Genomic DNA, 23,380 nt, shown 5'->3' with positions numbered 1-23,380 from the left:
TTTTATTGTCTGTTTGCATGGAATATCTCTTTCTATATCTTCACTTTAAGTATGTGGGTCCTTTCATCTGAGATGAGTCTCTTGTAGGCATATAGTTTGGTCTTGTGGTTTTTTTTAAATCTATTCAGTCACTGTATTACTTTAGATTGAAGGTATTAGTCCAGTTAGTCCATATACATGTATTAAAACATTTATTTCGATTGTAGTCAGTTCTAACCATTGAAAAAAAATTTTTTTCCAAAGGTTCTTTTTTCACAAACTTTCTACAACTTTCTTTTTCATTTAGATTTTTGTCCTGTTTTCCTTCTCTATAAATGAGTCTCGTTTTAGGACAAAATTATTTTATTTTTCCTCAACAAAAATGTATTCCCATTCCTCATACCTTTCTTACCAAAAATACCCACCTTACTTTCCTTTCATATAGAGTTATTTCCTTTATTATTTCCAGTAGTCTTAATTACATTTTGGAATTCTCATTGCTTAGAAACCTTAATTTCTAGTAAAAACTAAGTAGAAAGCAATTGTGAATAATATATCAGCATTTTTAATTGCAAATTTGTGAATATATTTAAACATTTTTTAAAAATGTGTTTTTTCATACTATATTCTTTCAATAAAGCATAAAACATGTTGTTTACTAACAGATCCACAGTTATCTTTAGTTTGTCTGTAAGACAAAAGTAAATAAACCTACGTTTAGTAATCAAAATTTCAGTATTCTTATTAGGAAAAGAATTAGATATACAATAAATTCAACCCAATTTATCATTTAACCTAGGAAAACTTCAAAGTTTTAGATTACCAAAGACTTTGAAAGCTATTTAATAGCTTACCTACAAATGTTTTTTTTTAATCTATTCAACCTACTTGTTCTTAGTAATTATCCATGAAAACTTCACGAGACAGACAAAATCAGCTATCATTTTAAGTCATGTTTTCTGACAAATTGCAAAAGATACAAGAGTTTAATAAACTCAGGTAGAATAAAAGTTGATTATTTGTATTATATTTGGTGTTGGTAACTCCAAAAGACATGTTTATTTTAATGAAACTATCAATTTCTTTTTTTTTTTTTAGATTTATTTATTTATTTTGAGAGAGTGAGAATGAGAGAGAGAGAGAGAGTACATGAGAGGGGGAGGGTTAGAGGGAGAAGCAGACTCCTCACTGAGCAGGGAGCCCAATGCGGGACTTGATCCCAGGACTCCAGGATCATGACCTGAGCCGAAGGCAGTCGCTTAACCAACTGAGCCACCCAGGTGCCCAGAAACTATCAATTTCAAAGTAGCTTTTGTATCAAATATTTTTTAAGACCGTGTAAACTTGAAAAGCTTCTGGGTTGGTTTTTCTCTCTTTGAGTTTTAGAATGCCCAATCCTTACAAGTACTTGCCTTTAAACCAACTTAAAAAAGCTCTTTTATAAATCAGTTTTAGCAGTGTCATCCAGAGGTAAAAACACATTTACAACACATATATAAACACACATGTCAACATACAGATACATGCAGACCTTATACCTTCCATTTTAATATTACTGCCATGAAATGCATACAAAATTTACTAGTTATAAAAACTGGATATGATTTTTCTTTCTGGTAGATGCAATAAATTAAGGTTATTGGTCTAGATGACCAAAGCTTTCTTTTAATATTTGTGGAGAGCACACTTAAGAATTATTTTTGTCCTTGACAAGTCAAGTTTTATATATCTTTCCCCCATTGTTTTTACTTGATAAGAATTATATCACTGGAAGTTGCATTTTAAAAAGATGGGCTAGGGGCAAAAAAAAAATAGGCTAGGGGCATCTGGCCCCTATTTTAGGTTAAATTCAGTAGTTAAGCATCTGACTCTTGTTTTAGGCTCAGGTCATGATCTCTGGGTTACGAGATCAAGCCCTGTATCTGACTCTGTGCTGGGTGTGGAGTCTGCTTAAGATTCTGGAGAGGAGAAAGGTGGGGGGATGGGGTAACTGGGTGATGGACCTTAAGGAGGGCACGTGATGTAATGAGCACTGGGTATTATATAAGACTGATGAATCACTGACCTCTACCTCTGAAACCAATAATACATTATATGTTAATTGAATTTAAATTAAAATAAATTAATTAAAAAAAGATTCTCCCTCTCCATCTGCCTCTGGCCCTCCCCCTCTCTGTCTAAAAAGAAATAATTTAAAAATTTAAAAAAATAAAAAAGATGGGCTAGATGAAGAATTCCTGGAGAACACCAGACAGAACACAGTATGTTTACATTGTAAAGGCACAGGTGAAAAATGCAAACACTTTCTAGAAGGACTTTTGTTCTCTAAAGGCTATAATTTTTACAGTACTTATAAACCTTTTGAGATAGATAAGGGGAGTTTTGGAACTGGCAAAAACAATTGGTCTTTGAATTGTTTTTGGAAACACACCTCTGGTCCTTTAAAGATTAGATTTATAAAATAAGGACAACAGTTTTTAATTTCTCAAAGAATGGGTTGCTGCCTAGATAACATCAAAGGACTGACACATCCATCCACCTATGAGAAAGTCTTCTTTTCCTCTGGGTATATTTAACTTGGAGGAAAAGACCTAAACAAATTTTATCAGGATTTGAATATCAGCTTTTAATTTGGCCAAATGGTCAATTTCTGATTGCTGAGGTATTAAATCTTCTAAAAATATCTTGCTAGATTTTAGCCAAGTAAAACACTAAAGATTTCTGTCAGTATTAAACAGCCTCATGTACCCAAGAGGCATCCTCAAAATAGGTGTAAAAGATGCTATTTTTACAGAATTTAAGAGCCACTCCCAAAGACAGTCAAAAAAAGAACTAACAATATGCATGTCATAGGCAGGCAGAAAGCCAAGCCATGTTCTTAGGATTTAAAATAAAATACACAAGAAAAAAATAGTTATTCCCAGGAGAAAAAAGATTAACAACCAATGGGCCTGGATTTGGAAAGGAAGTGATAACATGAATTTTTATTTCCCTCTCTTAACTAGCTCAGGAGGTATTCTATTTTTTTTAATAACATACAATGTATTATTTGTTTCAGGAGTAGAGGTCTGTGATTCATCAGTCTTACACAATTCACAGTGCTCACCATAACATATACCCTCCCCAATGTCCATCACCCAGCCACCCCATCCCTCCCACCCCCACCACTCCAACAACCCTGTTTGTTCTCCGAGATAAAAGTCTCTTATGCTTTGTCTCCCTCTCTGCTATGGTCCTGTTTCATTTTTTCCTCTCTTCTCCCATGATCCTCTGACTTTATTCTCAAATTCCACATATCAGAGAGATCATATGATAATTGTCTTTCTCTGCTTGACTTATTTCACTTAGCATAATCTCCTCCAGTTCCATACATGTTGATGCAAATGGTGGGTATTCATCATTTCTGAGGGCTGAGTAATATTCCATTTTATACATGGACCACATCTTCTTTATCCATTCATCTATTGAAGGGCATTTTGGCTCCTTCCACAGTTTGGCTATTGTGGAAAGTGCTGCTATGAACATTGGGGGTGCATGTGCCCCTTCTTTTCACTATATCTGTATTTTGGGGGTAAATACCCAGTAGTGCAATTCCTGGGTCATAAGGTGGCTCTATTTTTAACTTTTGGAGGAACCTCCATACTGTTTTCCAGAGTGGCTGCTCCAGCTTACATTCCCACCAACATTGTAGGAGGGTTCCCCTTTCTCCACATCCTGGTCAACATTTGTTGTTTCCTGACTTGTTAATTGTAGCCATTCTGACTGGTGTGAGATGATATCTCTTGGTGGTTTTGATTTGTATTTCCCTGATGCCAAGTGATGTTGAGCACTTTTTCAAGTGTCTGTTGGCCATTTGGATGTCTTCTTTGCAGAAATATCTGTTCATGTCTTCTGCTCATTTCTTGATTGCATTATTTGTTTTTGGGTGCTGAGTTTCATAAGTTCTTTATAGATTTTGGATACTAGCCCTTTATCTGATATTTCATTTGCAAATATCTTCTCCAATTCTATCAGTTGTCTTTTGGTTTTATTGAATGTTTCCTTTGCTGTGTAAAATCTTTTTATTTTGATGAAGTCCCAAAAGTTCATTTTTGCTGATGCCTCCCTTGACTTTGGTGATGTGTCTAGGAAGAAGTTGCTGTGGCTGAGGTAGAAGAGGTTGCTGCTTGTGTTCTCCTTAGGATTTTGATGGATTCCTGTCTCACATTTAGGTCGTTCATCCATTTTGAGTTTACTTTTGTGTATAGTGTAAGGAAATGGTCCAGTTTCATTCTTCTGCATGTGGCTGTCCAATTTTCCCAACATCCTTTGTTGAAGTTGAAGACTAGTTGGCCATAGAGTTAAGGGTCCATTTCTGGGCCCTCTATTCTGTTCCATTGATCTCTGTGTCTGTTTTTGTGCCAGTACCATACTGTCTTGATGATTATAGCTTTGTAATAGAGCTTGAAGTCTGGAATTGTGATGCCACCAGCTTTGTTTTTCTTTTTCAACATTCTTTTGGCTATTTGGGGTCTTTTCTGGTTCCATACAAATTTTAGGATTATTTGTTCCAGTTCTGTAAAAAATGTTGATGGTATTTTGATAAGAATTGCATTAAATGTGTAGATTGCTCTAGGTAGCATAAACATTTTAACAATATTCTTCCAATTCATGAGCATGGAACTTTTTCCATTTCTTTGTCTTCCTCAGTTTTTTTCATGAGTGTTCTACAGTTTTCCGAGTACTAGTCCTTTGCCTCTTGGGCTAAGTTTATTCCTTGGTATCTTATGGTTTTGGGTGCAGTTGTAAATGGAATCAATTCCTTAATTTATCTTTCTTCTGTCTCATTGTTAGTGTATAGAAATGGAACTGATTTCTACGCATTGATTTTATATTCTGCCACATTGCTGAATTCCTGTATGAGTTCTAGCAATTTTGGGGTGGAGTCTTTTGGGTTTTCCATATAGAGTATAAAGTCATTTGCAAAGAGTGAGTTTGACTTTTTCTTTGCTAATTTCGGTGCCTTTTATTTCTTTTTGTTGTCTGATTGCTGAGGCTAGGATTTCTAGTACTATGTTGAACAGCAGTGGTGATAGAGGACATCCCTGCCGTGTTCCTGACCTTAGGGGAAAAGCTCTCAGTTCTTCCCCGATTGAGAGTGATATTCGCTGTGTGCTTTTCACATATGCCTTTTATGATATTGAAGTGTGTACCTTCTATCCCTACACTGTGAATGGTTTTACTCAAGAAAGCATGCTGTAATTTGTCAATTGATTTTTCTGCAACTATTGAGAAGATCATATGGTTTATGTCCTTTCTTTTATTAATTTGATGTATCACATTGATTGATTTGTGGATGTTGAGCCACCCTTGCAGCCCAGGAATAAATCCCACATGGTTGTGGTGAATAGTCCTTTTAATGTACTGTTGGATCCTATTGGCTAGTATCTTGGTGAGAATTTTGGCATCCATATTCATCAGGGATGTTGGTCTATAAATACTGCATTTTGGCGGGGCCTTTGGTTTTGGGATCAAGGTAATGCTGACCTCATAGAAAGGTTGAAAGTTTTCCTTCCATTTTGATTTTTTGAAACAGCTTCAGAGGGATAGGTATTAGTTCTTCTTTAAATGTTTGGTAGAATTCCCCTGGGAAGTCATCCGGCCTGGACTCTTGTTTTGGGGGAGAATTTTTATTATTTCTTCAATTTCCTTGCTGGTTATGGGTCTGTTTGCGTTTTCTATTTCTTCCTGGTTCAGTTTTGGTAGGTTATACGTTTCTAGGAATGCATCCATTTCTTTCTGATTGCCTAATTTGTTGGCATATAGTTGCTCATAATATGTTCTGAAAATTGTTTGTATTTCTTTGGTGTTGTGATCTCTCCTCCCTGATTCATGATTTTATTTATTTGGGTCCTTTCTTTTTTCTTTTTGATAAGTCTGGCCAGGGGTTTATCAATCTTATTAGTTCTTTCAAAGAACCAGCTCCTAGTTTCATTGATCTGTTCTACTGTTCTTTTGGTTTCTATTTCATTGATTTCTGCTCTGATCTTCATCATTTCTCTTCTCCTGCTGGGTTTAGGCTTTACTTGATGTTCTTCCTCCAGCTCCTTAAGTGTAGGGTTAGATTGTGTATTTGAGACCTTTCTTGTTTCTTGAGAAAGGCTTGCATTGTTATATACATTCCTTTTAGGACCACCTTTGCTGCATCCCACAGATGTTGAAGAGTTGTGTTTTCATTTTCATTTGTTTCCATGAAAATTTTTAAATTCTTCTTTAATTTCCTGGTTGACTCATTCATTCTTTAGTAGGATGCTTTTTAGCCTCCATGTATTTGAGTTCTTTCCAAATTTTTCTTTTGTGATTGAGTTCCAGTTTAAAGCATTGTGGTCTGAAAAGATGCAGGGAATGATCCCAAACTTTTGGTACCAGTTGAGATCTGATTTGTGACCTAGGATGTGATCTATTCTGGATAATGTTTCATGGGAGCTAGAGAAGAATGTGTATTCTGTTGCTTTGGGATGGAATGTTCTGAATATATTTGTGAAGTCCATTTGGTCCAGTGTGTCATTTAAAGCCCTTATTTCCTTTTTGATCTTTTGCTTAGATGATCTGTCCATTGTGTTGAGGGGCGTGTTAAAGTCCCCTACTATTACTGTATTATAGTTTATGTGTTTCTTTGATTTTGTTATTACTTGGCTTATATAATTGGCTGTTCCTATATTGGGGGCAAAAATATTTACAATTGTTTGTTAGACTCTGTAAGTATGATATACTGTCCTTCTTCAACTCTTATATAATCTTTGGTTTAAAATTTAATTTGTCTGATATAAGGATTGCCACTCCAGCTTTCTTTTGATGTCCATTATCATGGTAAATCATTTCCCACCCCTTCACTTTAAATCTGGAGGTGTCTTTGGGTCTAAAATGAATCTCTTGCAGATAGCATATCGGTGGGTCTTGCTTTTTTATCCAGTCTGATATCCTGTGTCTTTGATTGGGGCATTTACATTCACAGTAACTGTTGAAAATATGAATTTAGTTCCATTGTATTGCTTGTAAGGTGACTGTTACTGTATATTGTCTCCGTTCCTTTCTGGTTTATGTTACTTTTAGTCTCTCTCTTTGCTTAGAGGACCCTTTTCAATATTTCTTGTAGGGCTGGTTTGGTGATTGCAAATTCTTTTAGTTTCTGTTGGTCCTGGAAGTTTTTTATCTCTCTTTCTATTTTCAGTGACAGCTTAGCTGGATATAGTACTCTTGGCTGCATATTTTTCTCTCATTTAGTACCCTGAGATAATCTATGTTTTTAAAAAATTTTGAGGATTCCCCCTCGATTTGAGAATTTTCTTTTACTGTGGACCATAATCTTTAACCTAGGAGTAAAAATACCTGAGGAAGATCACCTATAATCTCAGTCAGTTTTATTTAACTGTCTTTTCACTATGGAAATTCAATTTAGACATAAAATCAGTAGACTGTGAGTACTCAGATAAAGAAAGTTAAGGGGAGCAGTGGGATTCGCATCAGTCTTATAGTCTTCTTTCTCAGGCACCTCTTGTATTTTTAATTAGCCTTGCAACAAATCTCTCAATGAGAATATTTTGGAAACTTGAAGCTTTTTGGAAACTTCTGCATTCCAGTTAATATAGGCATTCAATTCTGTTTAGTTAATTTGGGAACTCTTACTTTCAAGTGAATTTCTTAAGCGAAAAATATTGTCTAATTGGAGCATTCCCATACCGACCACAATTTTAGGTTATTTAAAAAAATTATCCAGATATCTGTGACTTCATGGACTATTGTTGTTAGACATAAAATAAGCATGTGTGCCAAAAGATAGTCTGCTTGACTCTTTAGAATTTAAGGATCTCATTAGCTAAAACTCTGGGTTTCTGGGAACCAAACTAATACCTAAAAGGGATGTTTGGAAATGTTAGGAATTGTGCATGTTTTACAGTGTACCTCATTAAACAGAAATCTTCTTGAGGTTGGTGGGTGACCTAAGATCAAAACCTGTTCTGTGACCAACTTATCCTATTATCAGAGTCTTCCTGAGGTGTTGAGTCCTTCAACAGTCTTTAAATAATTGACCCACACTTATCTGAGATCCCCACCACCAATAGCCTTTATTTATACAAAACAAGACAAACTTTTAATTTAATATATCAGCAGTACTGCATGCTGGCCATAAGACCATTTGTGTCCCACTACTAATTCCTGTGAAACTTTACCTGGGGACTGTGGTCTGAAAGGTTTGAGCAGATTTTTCTGCCAGCTCAGTTGGGCTCCAAGCAAAACTTCCAGCTTAACTGGGCTCCAGGAAGAACAACCCACCAGCTCAGGCAGGTTCTGGACAAAATGCCAGTTCAATTGGGCTTTGGGCAAACATAGGAGCACAACGGGGTTCTGGACATAACAATCTACCAAATCAAGCCAACATGCCCTGTAAAAGAAAACTAATTAAATTGGGACCTCAATCATATTGTGCCTCTTTTCCAACAACAACAGTATAAAACTAGAAGTTAGTCACAAGAAAAAAATCAGGAAAGAACACAAATACATGGAGGCTAAGCAGCATGCTACTACTAAACAATGAACGGTCCGACCAAGAAAACAAAGAAGAAATTTAAAAATACATTTGGACAAATTAAAATAAAAAAAATAATAGTCCAAAATCTTTGGGAGGCAGCAAAAGCTGTTCTAAAAGGAAAGTTTGTAGCAATACAGGCTTGCCTCAAAAAACAAGAAAAATCTCAATCTAAAATTACATGTAAAGGAACTAGAAAAAGAAGAACAAAGCCCAAAGTCAGCAGAAGGAAGGAAATAGTAAAGATTAGAGCAGAAAAAAATGAAATATATACGTATATATATTCCAATCTAATATAGGTATCCCATTATATATATACATTTACATATATATATGTATATATATATATAAGATGAATAAAATCAGGAGCTATTTTATTTCAAAAGATTGATAAAATTGATAAACCTTTAGCCAGACCAAAAAAAAATAAAAAAAGAAAGAGAGAAAGGAAAGAAAGAAAGAAAGAAAGAAAGAAAGAAAGAAAGAAAGAAAGAGAAAAAAAGAAAGAAGACTAAAATAAAATCAGAAGTGAAGGAGGAGAATAACAACTGATGCCACAGAAATACATGAGTTTAGAAGATAATATTATGAAAAAGTATATGCCAACAAATTGGACAACTTGGAAGAAATGGATAAATCCCTAGAAACATAGCCTTCCAAAGCTGAAGCAGGAAGAAATAGAAAATTTGAATAGACCAATTACTAACAATGAAATGAATCAGTAGTCAAAAAACTCCCAACAAGCAAAAGTCCAGGATCAGATGGTTTCACAGTTGAATTTTACATACACCTGAAGAAGAGTATATACCAAACCTCCTCAAATAATTCCAAAAAATAGAAGAGGAAGAAAAGCTTCCAAATTCATCCTATGAGGCCAGCATTACCCTAATACCAAAACCAGACAAAAACACTTCTAAAAGAGAGAACTATGAGCAAATATTTCTGATGAACATAGATCAGAAATCCTCAACAAAATACTAGGAAAACTAATTCAATATTAGAAAAAAAGTCATTCACTACACGGAAGTTGAGTTTATTCCAAGAATGCAAGGGTAGTTCAATAATCACAAATCAATCAACATGATATATCACATAAACAAGAGAAAGGATAAAAACAATATGACTTTCTCAATAAATTCTCAGCAAAGTAAAACCTGCATTAATGATAAAGTCTCAACAAATTAAGCTAGAGGGAACATACCTCAACATAATAAAGGCCATATAAAAAATAAGCAGAGCTAATATACCTGACACTGAAAGACAGAGCTTATTCTCTAAATCAGGAACAAGACAAGGATGTCCACTCTCACCACTTTTATTCAACATAGTACTGGAAGTCCTAGCTGTAGCAATCAGAAAGGAAAAGGAAATAAAAAGCATTCATATTGATAAGGAAGAAGTAAAACTGTCACTATTTGCAGAAGGCATACTACATATATAAAAAAAAATCCAAATATTCCACTGAGAAACTACTAGAACTGATAAATGAATTCAGTAAAATCACAGGATACAAAATTAATATGCAGAAATTGATTGCATTACTATACACTAAGAAAGAAGTAGCAAAAAGAAAAACTAAGAAAGCAACCTCAGTTAGAATTGCACCAAAAATAATAAAATACCTAGGAATAAATTTAACAAAGGTGGTGGAAAATCTGTACTCTGAAAACAATAAAACATTGATAAAAGAAATTGAAGATGACACAAATAAATGGAAAGATATCCTATGCTCATAAATTGAGAGAACAAATACTTTTAAAATGTCCATACTACTTAAAGCAATCTACACATTTAATGCAATACCTATGAAAATACCAACAGCATGTTTTCACAAAATTAGAATAAATAATCCTAAAATTTGCATGGAATCACAAAAGACCCTAAATAGCCAAAGCAATCTTGAGAAAGAACAACAAATATGGAGGTATCACAATCCCAGATTTCAAGATATACTACAAAGCTGTAGTCATCAAAATAGAATGGTACTGGCACAAAAGTAGATACATAGATAAATAGAACAACATAGAGAGCCCAGAAATAAACTCACACTTATGTGGTCAATTAATCTATGACAAAGGAGGCAAGAATATACAGTGGAAAAAAGACAGTCTCTTCAACCAATGGTGCTAGGAAAACTGGACAGCTACAAGCAAATGAATGAAAACAGACCACTTTCTTATACCATACACAAAAATAAGCTCAAAATGGATTAAAGACTTAATGTGAGACCTGAAACCATAAAACTCCCAGAAAAAAAAAAAAACATAGGCAGTAATTTCTTTGACATTAGCTTTAGAAATAACTTTCTAGATATGTTTCCTCAGGCAAGGAAAAGCAGAGCAAAAGTAAACTATTGGGACTGCACTTAAATAAAAATCTTTTGCACAGTGAAAGAAATCAGCAACAAAATGGAAAGGCAACCTAGTAAATGAGAGAAGATATTTGCAAATGATATATCCAAAAAGGAGTTAATATCCAAAATGTATATAGAATGTATGCAACTTAACAAAAAAAATTATCTGATTTAAAAAATGGGCAGAAACTTCGACAAAGCAGGAAAAAACATGCAATGGAAAAAGACAGTCTCTTCAATAAATGGTGCTGGGAAAATTAGACAGCCACATGCAGAAGAATGAAACCTGACCATTCTATAACACCATACACAAAGATAAACTCAAAATGGATGAAAGACCTCAATGGGAGACAGGAATCCATCAAAATCTTAGAGGAGAACATAGGCAGTAACCTCTTTGACATCGGCCACAGCAACTTCTTTCAAGATACATCTCCAAAAGCTAGTGAAACAAAAGCAAAAATGAACTTCTGAGACTTCATCAAGATAAAAAGCTTCTGCACAGCAAAGGAAACAGTTAACAAAACAAAGAGGCAACCCACAGAATGGGAGAAGATCTTTGCAAATGACACTACAGATAAAGGGCTGGTATCCAAGATCTATAAAGAACTTTCCAAACTCAACACCCAAAAAACAAATAATCAAGTCCAAAAATGGGCAGAAAATATGAAAAGACACTTCTCTGAAGAAGACATACAAATGGCTAACAGACGCATGAAAAAATGTTCATCATCATTAGCCGTCAGGTAAATTCAAATCAAAACCACATTGAGATACCACCTTACACCAGTTAGAACGGCAAAAATTGACAGGGCAAGAAAAAACAAATGTTGGAGAGGTTGTGGAGAAAGGCGAACCCTCTTATACTGTTGGTGGGAATGCAAGCTGGTACAGCCACTTTGGAAAACAGTGTGGAGGTGCCCCAAAAAATTAAAAATAGAGTTACCCTAAGACCCAGCAATTGCATTCCTGAGTATTTACCCCAAAGACACAGATGTAGTGAAAAGAAGGGCCATATGCACCCCAATGTTCATAGCAGCAATGTCTGCAATAGCCAAACTGTGAAAAGAGCTGAGATGCCCTTCAACAGACGAATGGATAAAGAAGATGTGGTCCAACTATACAATGAAATATGACTCAGCCATCAGAAAGGATGAATACCCAACTTTTACATCAACATGGATGGGACTGGAGGAGATTATGCTAAATGAAATAAGTCAAGCAGAGAAAGTCAATTATCATGTGGTTTCAATTATTTGTGGAACATAAGGAGAAGGAAGGGAAAATGAAGAGGGAGAAATTGGAGGGAGAGATGAGAAACAAACGGTTTTAGAGGGGAAGGGGGAGATGGGTTAGCCTGGTGGTGGGTATTAAGGAGGCACGTACTTCATGGAGCACTGGGTGTTATATGAAAACAATGGATCGTGGATCACCACATCAAAAACTAATGATGTATTATATGGGAACTAACATAACATAATAAAATTAAAAAGTGTAAAAAAAATAAAAAATAAAAAAATAAAAAACGGGCAGAGACCTGAATAGATATTTTCCAAAGAAGACATATAAATGGTCAACAGACATACGAAAATGCTCTACATGACTAATCATCAGGGAAATATAAATCAAAACCACAATGAGATATCACCTCATACCCGATGTCTAGAATCACAAAGACAAGAAATAACAAGTGTTGGCAAGGATGTGGAGAAACAGAAACCCTGGCACACTGTTGGTGGGAATGCAAACTGATGGAGCCACTGAGGATATGAGCATAGAGTTTCCTCAAAATATTAAAAATATAACTACCATATGATCCAGTAATTCCACTACTGGGTATTTACCCAAAGAAAGTGAAAACACTAATTTGAAAAGATATATATAGGAAACAAACTGAAGGTTGCTGGAGGGGAGGTAGGTGGGTGATGGGGTAACTGGGTGAAGGGCATTAAGGAGGGCAGGTGATGTGATGAGCACTGGGTGTTATATGCAAGTGATGAATTATTGAACACTGTATCTGAAACTTAGGATGTACTATATGTTGGTTAATGGAATCTAAATCTTAAAAAGAGAAAGAAAAATGAAAAGATATATGTATCCCTATATTTATTGCATCATTATTTACAATAGCCAAGATATGGAAGAAACTGAAGTATCCATCCATAGATGAATGGATTAAAAAAGTGGTGTATATATACTAAGGAATATTACCCAGCTATAAAAAAGAATGAGATCTTGCTATTTGCCAGTACATGGATGGACATAGATTGTATGTAAGTGAAGTAAATGAGATAGACAAAGACAAATATTATATTATTGTACTCATATGTTGAACTTAAGAACCAAACAAATGAATAAACAAGGCTAAAAAGGGACAAACAAACAAACAAACAAAAAACAGACTCTTATATAGAGAACAAACTGGTGGTTGCCAGAGGGAAGATAGTTAGGAGGATGGGTGAAATTGATAAAAGGGGATTAAGACTCCACTTGGGATGAGCACTGTATAATGTATAGAATTGTTGAATCATTATATTGTGCACTAGAGACTAATATAGCAATGTATATACTTCAATTATTAAAAAAAACAACCCTCCTCTCTGGGAGTTACTGGCTGTCTGGAGCATGACAGAGAAGGAGCACAAAGATGGCTTCCACTGGATGGAGCAAGGAGGGGGAAAAATATAGAGATGGTGCCCACTGGGAAAGAAAAAGAAATAAAAGCATTTTTTTTTTTTTTAAAGAAAGCTAATGCTTTCCAGCTGGAGCAAAAAAAGTGAGAGTGCAAAAATGGTGCCCAACAGTCACCATCTTGGAGAGAATACTAGCAGGTCCTTAAAATGGTGTCAAATATCTATTCTTTAGAGTCATGCTCAAAAGTAAACAAATGACCCTCTCCCACACAAAGTCCAGGAGTCCCTTGATCAGCCACTGCAGCACTGGGTCCTGGGGTGGGTGAGTATGAGAGTACAAAGCCTTTAATAGCCCTTTCTCAGATCACTATAGTCTTGTGGATATCATGCATATGAGCCCCACTTTTTTAAATTTCATTATGTTAATCACCATATATTACATCATTAGTTTTTGATGTAGTGTTCCATGATTCATTGCTTGCATATAACACCCAGTTCTCCATGCAGTACATGCCCTCTTTAATACCCATCACCAGGCTAACCCATCTCCCCAACCCCCTCCCTCTAGAACCCTCAGTTTGTTTCTCAGAGTCCATAGTCTCTCATGGTTCGTCCCCGCCTCCGATTTCTCCCACTCCATTCTTCCCTTCCTGCTATTTTCTTCTTCTTTTTTTTTTAACATATAATGTATTATTTGTTTCAGAGGTACAGGTCTGTGATTCAACAGTCTTACACAATTCACAGTGCTCACCATAGCACATACCCTCCCCAGTGTCTCTCACCCAGCCACCCCATCCCTCCCAACCCCCACCACACCAGCAACCCTCAATTTGTTTCCTGAGATTAAGAATTCCTCATATCAGTGAGGTCATATGATACATGTTTTTATCTGATTGACTTATTTCCTCAGCATAATACCCTCCAGTTCCATCCAAGTCGTTGCAAATGGCAAGATTTCATTCCTTTTGATGGCTGCATAATATTCCATTGTATATATAAACCACATCTTCTTTATCCATTCATCTGTCAAAGGACATCTTGGCTCTTTCCATAGTTTAGCTATTGTGGACATTTCTGCTATAAACATCAGGGTGCACATACCCCTTCGGATCCCTACATTTGAATTTTTTGGGGAAATAACCAGTAGTGCAATAGCTGGATCCTTTGGTAGCTCTATTTTCAACTTTTTGAGGAACCTCCATACTGTTTTCCAGAGTGGCTACACCAGCTTGCATTCCCACCAACAGCGTAGGAGGATTCACCTTTCTCCGCATCCCCGCCAACATCTGTCATTTCCTGACTTGTTAATTGTAGCCATTCTGACTGGTGTGAGGTGGTATCTCATTGAGGTTTTGATTTGAATTTCCCTGATGCCGAGTGATGTTGAGCACTTTTTCATGTGTCTGTTGGCCATTTGGATGTCTTTGCAGAAATGTCTGTTCATGTCTTCTGCCCATTTCTTGATTGGATCATTTGTTCTTTGGGTGTTGAGTTTAATAAGTTCTTTATAGATTTTGGATACTAGCCCTTTATCTGATATGTCTTTTGCAAATATTTTCTCCCATTCTGTCGGTTGTCTTTTGGTTTTGTTGACTGTTTTCTTTACTGTGCAAAAGCTTTTTATCTTGATGAAGTCCCAATAGTTCATTTTTGCCCTTGCTTCCCTTGCCTTTGGTGATGTTTCTAGGAAGAAGTTGCTGCGGTTGAGTTCGAAGACGTTGCTGCCTGTGTTCTCCTTTAGGATTTTGATAGACTCCTGTTTCACATTTAGGTCTTTCAACCATTTGGAGTCTATTTTTGTGTGTGGTGTAAGGAAATGGTCCAGTTTCATTCTTCTGCATGTGGCTGTCCAATTTTCCCAACACCATTTGTTGAAGACTGTCTTTTTTCCATTGGACATTCTTTCCTGCTTTGTCAAAGATTAGTTGACTATAGAGTTCAGGGTCCATTTCTGGGCACTCTATTCTCGTCCATTGATCTTTGTGTCTGTTTTTGTGCCAGTACCATACTGTCTTGATGATGACAGCTTTGTAATAGAGATTGAAGTCCAGAATTGTGACGCCGCCAGCTCTGCTTTTCTTTTTCAACATTCCTCTGGCTATTCAGGGACTCTTCTGGTTCCATACAAATTTTAGGATTCTTTGTTCCATTTCTTTGAAAAAAGTGGATGGTATTTTGACAGGGATTGCTTTGAATGTGTAGATTGCTCTAGGCAGCATTGACATCTTCACAATATTTGTTCTTCCAATCCATGAGCAGGGAATGTTTTTCCATTTCTTTGTGTCTTCTCAATTTCTTTCATGAGTATTTTATAGTTTTCTGAGTACAGATTCTTTGCCTCTTTGGTTAGATTCATTCCTAGCTATCTTATGGTTTTGGGTGCAACTGTAAATGGGATCAACTCCTTAATTTCTCTTTCTTCTGTCTTGCTGTTGGTGTATAGGAATGCCACTGATTTCTGTGCATTGATTTTATGTACTGCCACTTTACTAAATTCCTGTATGAGTTCTAGCAGTTTTGGGGTGGAGTCTTTTGGGTTTTCCACATAAAGTATCCTATCATCTGCAAAGAGTGAGAGTTTGACTTCTTCTTTGCTGATTTGGATGCCTTTTACTTCTTTGTGTTGTCTTATTGCTGTGGCTAAGACTTCTAATACTATGTTGAATAGCAGTGGTGAGAGTGGACATCCCTGCCATGTTCCTGACCTTAGGGGAAAAACTCTAAGGTTTTTCCCCATTGAGAATAATATTCACTGTAAGTTTTTCATAGATGGCTTTTATGATATTGAGGTAGGTACCCTCTATCCCTATACTCTGAGGAGTTTTGATCAAGAAAGAATGCTGTACTTTCTCAAATGCTATTTCTGCATAGATTGAGAGGATCATATGTTTCTTGTTCTTTCTTTTATTAATGTATTGTATCATGTGGATTGATTTGCGAATGTTGAACCAACCTTGCAGCCCAGGGATAAATCCCACTTGGTCGTGGTGAATAATCCTTTTAATGTACTGTTGGATCCTATTGGCTAGTATTTTGGTGAGAATTTTTGCATCCATATTCATCAAGGTTATGGGTCTGTAATTCTCCTTTTTGATGGGGTTTTTGTCTCATTTAGGGATCAAGGTAATGGTGGCCTCATAAAACGAGTTTGGAAGTTTTCTTTCATTCTATTTTTTGGAACAGTTTCAGAAGAATAGGTATTAATTATTTAAATGTTTGTTCGAATTCCCCTGGGAAGCCATCTGGCCCTGGGCTTTTGTTTGTTTGGAGATTTTTGATACTGCTTCAATTTCCTTAGTGGTTATAGGTCTGTTCAGGTTTTCTATTTCTTCCTGGTTCAGTTTTGGTAGTTGATACATCTCTAGGAATGCATCCATTTCTTCCAGGTTAACTAATTTGCTGGCATATAGTTGCTTATAATATGTTCTTATAGTTGTTTGTATTTCTTTGGTGTTGGTTGTGATCTCTCCTCTTTCATTCATGATTTTAGTTCTTTGGGTCATTTCTCTTTTCTTTTTGATAAGTCTGGCCCAGGGGTTTATCAATCTTGTTAATTCTTTCAAAGAACCAGCTCCTAGTTCCATTGATTTGTTCTACTGTTCTTTTGGTTTCTATTTCATTGACTTCTGCTCTGATCTTTATCATTTCTCTTCTCCTGCTGGGTTTAGGCTTTATTTCCTGTTCTTTCTCCAGCCCCTTTAGGTATAGGGTTAGGTTGTGTATTTGAGACCTTTCTTGCTTCTTGAGAAAGGCTTGTATTGCTATATACATTCCTCTTAGGACCACCTTTGCTGCCTCCCAAAGATTTTGAACAGTGTGTTTTCATTTTCATTGGTTTCCATGAATTTTTTTAATTCTTCTTTAATTTCCTGGTTGATCCATTCATTCTTTAGTAAGATGCTCTTTAGCCTCCATGTATTTGAGTTATTTCTGACTTTCCTCTTGTGATTGAGTTCCAGCTTCAAAGCATTGTTGTCTGAAAATATGCAGGGAATGATCCTAATCTTTTGGTACCGGTTGAGACCTGACTTGTGACCTAGGATGTGATCTATTCTGGACAATGTTCCATGAGCACTAGAGAAGAATGTGTATTCTGTTGCTTTGGGATGGAATGTTCTGAATATATCTGTGAAGTCCATTTGGTCCGGTGTGTCATTGAAAGTCTTTATTTCCTTGATCTTTTGTTTAGATGATCTGTCCATTTCAGTGAGGGGGTGTTAAAGTACCCCACTATTATTGTATTGTTGAGGTGTTTCTTTGCTTTTGTTATTAATTTGCTTATATAAGTGGCTACTCCTATGTTAGGGGCATAGATATTTACAACTGTTAGATCTTCTTGTTGGATAGACCCTTTAAGTATGACAGAGTGTCCTTTCTCATCTCTTATTCCACTCTTTGGTTTAAAATCTAATTTGTTTGATATAAGGATTGCCACCCCAGCTTTCTTTTGGTGTCCATTAGCATGATCAATAGTTTTCCACACCCTCACTTTCCATCTGGGTGTGTCTTTGGTTCTAAAATGAGTCTCTTGCAGACAGCATATCGATGAGTCTTGTGTTTTTTTTTTTTTTTATCCAATCTGATAGCTTGTGTCTTTTGATTGTGGCATTTAGTCCATTTACATTCAGGGTAAGTATTGAAAGGTATGAATTTAGTGCCATTGTATTACCTGTAAAGTGATTGTTAATGTATATTGTCTGTGTTCCTTTCTGGTCTATGCTACTTTTAGGTTCTCTCTTTGCTTAGAGGACCCCTTTCAGTATTTCTTGTAGGGCTGTTTTCGTGTTTGCAAATTCCTTTAGTTTTTGTCCTGGAAGCTTTTTATCTCTCCTTCTATTTTTAATGATAGCCTAGCTGGATAGAGTATTCTTGGCTGCATATTTTTCTCATTTAGTGCTCTGAATCTATCATGCCAGTCCTTTCTGGCCTGCCAGGTCTCTGTGGATAAAACTGTTGCCGATCTTATGTTTCTACCATTACAGGTTACAGATCTCTTCTCCTGAGCTGCTTTCAGGATTTTCTCTTTGTCTCTGAGACTCATAAGTTTTACTATTAGATGTCCGGGTGTTGACCTATTTTTATTGATTTTGAGAGGGGTTCTCTGTGCCTCTTGGAATTTGATACCTGTTTCCTTCCCTAAATCAGGGAAGTTCTCTGCTATAATTAGCTCCAATATACCTTCTGCCCCTCTCTCTCTTTCTTCTTCTGGGATGCCAATTATTCTAATATTGTTTTGTCTTATGGTATCACTTATCTCTCGAATTCTGCCCTTGTGATCCAGTACTTGTTTATCTCTCTTTTTCTCAGCTTCTTTATTTTCCATCATTTGGTCTTCTATTTCACTAATTCTCTCTTCTGCTTCATTTATCCTAGCAGTTAGAGCCTCCATTTTTTATTTCTCCTCATTAATAGCCTTTTTGATTTCGACTTGCTTAGATTTTAGTTCTTTTTTTCTCCAGAAAGGGTTTCTCTAATATCTTCCATGCTTTTTTCAAGTCCAGCTAGAATCTTTAAAATCATTCTGAACTCTAGTTCCGACATCTTACTAATGTCCGTATTGATTAGGTCCCTGGCAGTTGGTACTGCCCCTTGTTCTTTTTTTGAGGTGATTTTTTCTGCCTTGTCATTTTGTCCAGAGGAGAATAGATGAATGAGAGAACAAAATGCTAACGGGATAACAACGTCCCCAGAAAATATACACTAAACAAATCAGAAGAGACCTGAAACCGGGGGAAAAGAAAGGGAAAGAAAGAAAAAGGAAAAAAAAAAAAAGAAAAAGATAAAGATAAAAACAAACAAAAACAAAACAAAACAAAAATACTAAATATGATCAAATATGATCAGGCTGGTACATAGATCAGTGCCACACACTAGATTTTGGGCATATTTTGGTCTGTTAGAAGAAAATGCCTCCCAAAACTTTAAAGAACGAAAAACTTATATATGTACAAAAATAAGGGTTAATACGATGAAGGGATGGAATATGACTGTAAATATGAAAATTATAAAAGATTTTATAAAAGGAATTGATTATATAAGAAGTTGGTTGAAAAAAGAAGGAAGAGAAATTTTAAAAAAAAGGGGAGAGAATGTGATCAGGCAGGAGACTAGAACAAAGCCATACACTAGAGATTTAGGGTATATTTTTGTCTGTTAGAAGAAAGTGTATCCTGAAATTTTAAAGAGAGCACAACATATATATATATATACCAAAAATAAGGTTAACTACTATGAAGGCATAGAATATGACTTTAAAAATGAAAAATAAAAAAGATTTTTAAAAAAAGGGATTGATAAGATGGTTGAAAAAGGGAAAATGAAAAATTAAAAAAAAAAAGAAAAAGAAAAAGAAAGTTAAAAAAATTAACTTTGAAAGACTAAAGAATCATGGGGAAAAAGCCATGAATTCTATGTGCAGTATTCCCCTAGCACTGGAGTTCTGCCATTCTCATTGATCGGTAAACTTGGTCTTGGCTGGCTGTTCTTGCTGATCTTCTGGGGAAGGGGCCTGTTGCAGTGGTTCTCAGATGTCTTTGATGGAGGCAGAATTGCCCCACCCTTGCCAGGGCCAGTCTAAGTAATCTGCTCGGGTTTGCTCTCGGTAGATATTGTTCCCTGCAAGCTTTCCATATAGCTTTGGAAGACGAGAGTGAAATGGCAGCCTACCAATCTCCACCCTAGAGGACCTGAGAACTCGGTGCCCCACTCCTCAGTGAGCCCCCAGAGAAAAGCAGTCATTCACTCCCGTCTCCCTGGTCTCTGGTCGCACTCTGTGCTCACCCAGCCTGTGACCCAGCATTTCTATCTCTGGCACCCAAACCTGTATGGAGTCTCCAATCCCAGCAGATTCCTGCAGTGCGCTCCCACACCACTCCTCTTGGGGGAGGAAGGGGAGTCTCCCTGGATCTGCCGTTTGTTGGGTCCCTGCTGGAATAGCAGTGGCCTGACTGTGCTGCGGATCATGGTTTATGGCAACTCTGACCTGAGACCCCACTCCTCAGCTCCATCTCTGCAGCCAGCTTCCCTGCTCTGATTCCTGGGAGCTCTGCCACACTCAGGCACCCCCTGACCCTGAGGGTCCCGAGACCACACTGTCCCAGCCAGGGTTCCACCCCCCGCTTAGTCACTGGAGCGACATCCCTCAGCTGAGCAGACTTCTAAAAGTTCCAATTTTGTGCTCTGTTGCTCTATCACTTGCCAGTAGTGGCTGACGGAGGCCCCCTCCCCCTCTGTCTATCTTCCCAAATATTGCCTCGGATTCACTTCTCCCCACCTCCTACCTTCCAGAAAGTGGTCACTTTTCTGTTCAGAGAGTTGCTGCAATTCTTTTCTTCCATCTCCTGTTGAGTTTGTAGGTGTTCAGAATGGTTTGATCCCTATCTAGCTGAATTCCTGGGACCAGACAAAATTTAGGTCTCCTACTTCTCCACCATCTTGCTCCTCCCCCACTTGTTTTTAAAGTTAGATGTTTTGGGTGTTCATCTCTCAGGCACAGGTCTTCAAAGTTGTGGTGTTCAATGTGTGATTCAAACTCTTTACTCCTTGGGGAGAAGGTCTAGGTTTTTGAGTGCCTTCTGACTGTGGATCACCATGCTGGGGGGGTGGTTTATGGCAAAATTGTGTCCGTCTCCTAAGTGCTTCATTGTGGGCCTTTTCTCATTTGCCCAATATGTAGGGGTCACTCAGCCAGTTTCTAAGGTGTTTTTCAGAGGAAGCCATTCTCTATATATCTGTAGATTTGGTATGTTCATGGGAGGAGATGAGTTCTGAATCCCCTTCACCATCTTGAACTGGAACAGCATTTCTTTCTTTTTTTTTTTTTAATCTTGCTTTGTGTACTTTTCCCTTCTAATATCTGTAGACACAGATATTAGATACAGATATCTGTAGATACATTTCTCTCATGAGGTTTGGAAAATTCTTATTCATTATCTATTCAAGTATTACCATTCTATTTTTGTTATTCTCTTCTGAGATATATACTAAAACTTCTCATTCATAATCAATAATTATAAACTTCCCCTTCATATTTTTCACTTTTCTTTCTCTATTGCATTATGTATAATTTCATTAGATTGAACTTCTAGTTTGCTAATATTTTAACTCTATCTTATCTGTTTTTCAGTACATACATTGTTTTCTTTAACAATTATTGTTTTTTAAAGATTTTTAAAATTTATTTGACAGAGAGATAGACCACACAAGCAGGGGGAGGGGCAGGCAGAGGGAGAAGCAGACTCCCTGAGGAGATGGGAGCCTGATGTGGGATTCGATCCCAGGACCCTGAGATCATGACCTGAGCTGAAGGTAGATGCTTAACTGAGTTAGCCACCCAGGTGCCCCAACAATTTTTTTTTCAATGTTATAAGTTCTATTTAGTTGTTTTTCAAAGAATCTATGTATGTATGTATGTATGTATCTATCTATCTTGACATTTGGTATCAGCACATATATACATAATTTATATAGATATTTATATATTAGATATATAAATTATATTATATAATATATAATATATAGATTATATTATAATATATAAATATGTAGATATATAAATATATTTCTATAATTTAAAAATGTATATGTGTAATTTTGTTGCTTTCTCATTTTTGGATTTTATCTTGCATTTCATGAAACAGTCCATACACAGGTATTTTATAATTTATATCTGACTATTCTAATAACTAAAGGAAGTCTTTGGGAGTCTAAATCTGCTGTTTGCTTTTTTTCTGTTGACACGCATAATGGTTTTGTTCTTGTGTGTTTGTGACCTTCTGTTGTATGCTCATATTTTATTGGTCTTCATCTGTGGATCTCCAAGGAGTTTAAATTAAAGGCACTTTCCCTCAGAGAATATTTGCCTTTGTCTTTGTGTGTGCCAGAGTATACTACTAACCTGGAACAACTTTAGCTCCTTTTTGGGTAGGGGTCTTGGCTTAATGTCCACAGCCTCAAATTCAGCTTTCCTGCTTGATGCTGACCCAAAGTTAGTCTTCTGATCCATTTTAGTGATAATGACATTTGCCCTCGTATCTAAGCCATTTTCCTGCTTGCCTGTTGTTATCTGCTCGGTTTCAGGTTACCTTCATTCTAGTTAGCAGGGAGGGTGCCTCAAATTTATCTCTTATTTTCTAAGTCCAGCAGTACATTAAATATCTGTTCTATTCAGGATCTAGTGGACGCATTGTAAGAAAGCTTCTCAATGTACGTAGTCCACTATACTACTGGAAATTCTCTTTCCATTCTTTCTTTAACTCACTGGAATCTGGCTCTCTACATTTACCTTTTATCTGAAATTGCCACCACCAAGATTATCTAAAAGCTTCATAGAGCCAAATCTAACATGTTTATGTCCTTGTTAGCACTTTACTTTCTATCTACCTTTGACTCTCTATGAGTTTCCTTTTAAGTTTTTATATCACCCATTCCTTAAATGTGATGTTCCTTGGGGGTTTAACCTTAATCTCTTCCTTTTAAACCCACACACTTTCTATGATCAATCTAATCCATTCTTGCAATTTCAGCTATCACCTATATATTGATGACCCCCAATGCTGTGTCCCCATCACAGACAAAATCTGTTTAATCAACTACCTGCTCTACTTTTGTGTAGCTCTCTATTCTGTAGTTACCTTATATTTAACATTAAAAACTGAACTTATTATCCTCCTTTTATGTTCACAGTTACTTTTTTCTCTTGTATTCTCTATCCAAGCTTCACAAGTCAGAAACCAGGCCATCATTCACAATGCCTCTCTCTCAAAGCTTCCACATTCCATAAGTCACCAAGTCTGACTCTTTCTACATCTCTGAACCTATTTTTTCTCTAGCTTCAATGACACTGCTTTT

The 23,380-nt window shown here is 36.4% G+C and overlaps 1 pseudogene; it reads right to left on the bottom strand.

Annotated features, from left to right (window-relative positions):
• Positions 1-22,535, bottom strand: part of LOC114207445 (alpha-ketoglutarate-dependent dioxygenase FTO pseudogene) — a 67,583-nt pseudogene extending 45,048 nt beyond the window's left edge.
• Between the last annotated feature and the right edge of the window lie 845 nt (positions 22,536-23,380).

Source organism: Eumetopias jubatus, unplaced genomic scaffold (assembly GCF_037043125.1).
Source record: "Eumetopias jubatus isolate StellerSeaLion01/CBP00866 unplaced genomic scaffold, mEumJub1_p1.0 scaffold_11, whole genome shotgun sequence".
Classification (NCBI taxonomy): domain Eukaryota; kingdom Metazoa; phylum Chordata; class Mammalia; order Carnivora; family Otariidae; genus Eumetopias; species Eumetopias jubatus.
Note: the sequence above shows the minus strand (reverse complement) of the source record. Positions and strands in the feature narration are given on the sequence as shown.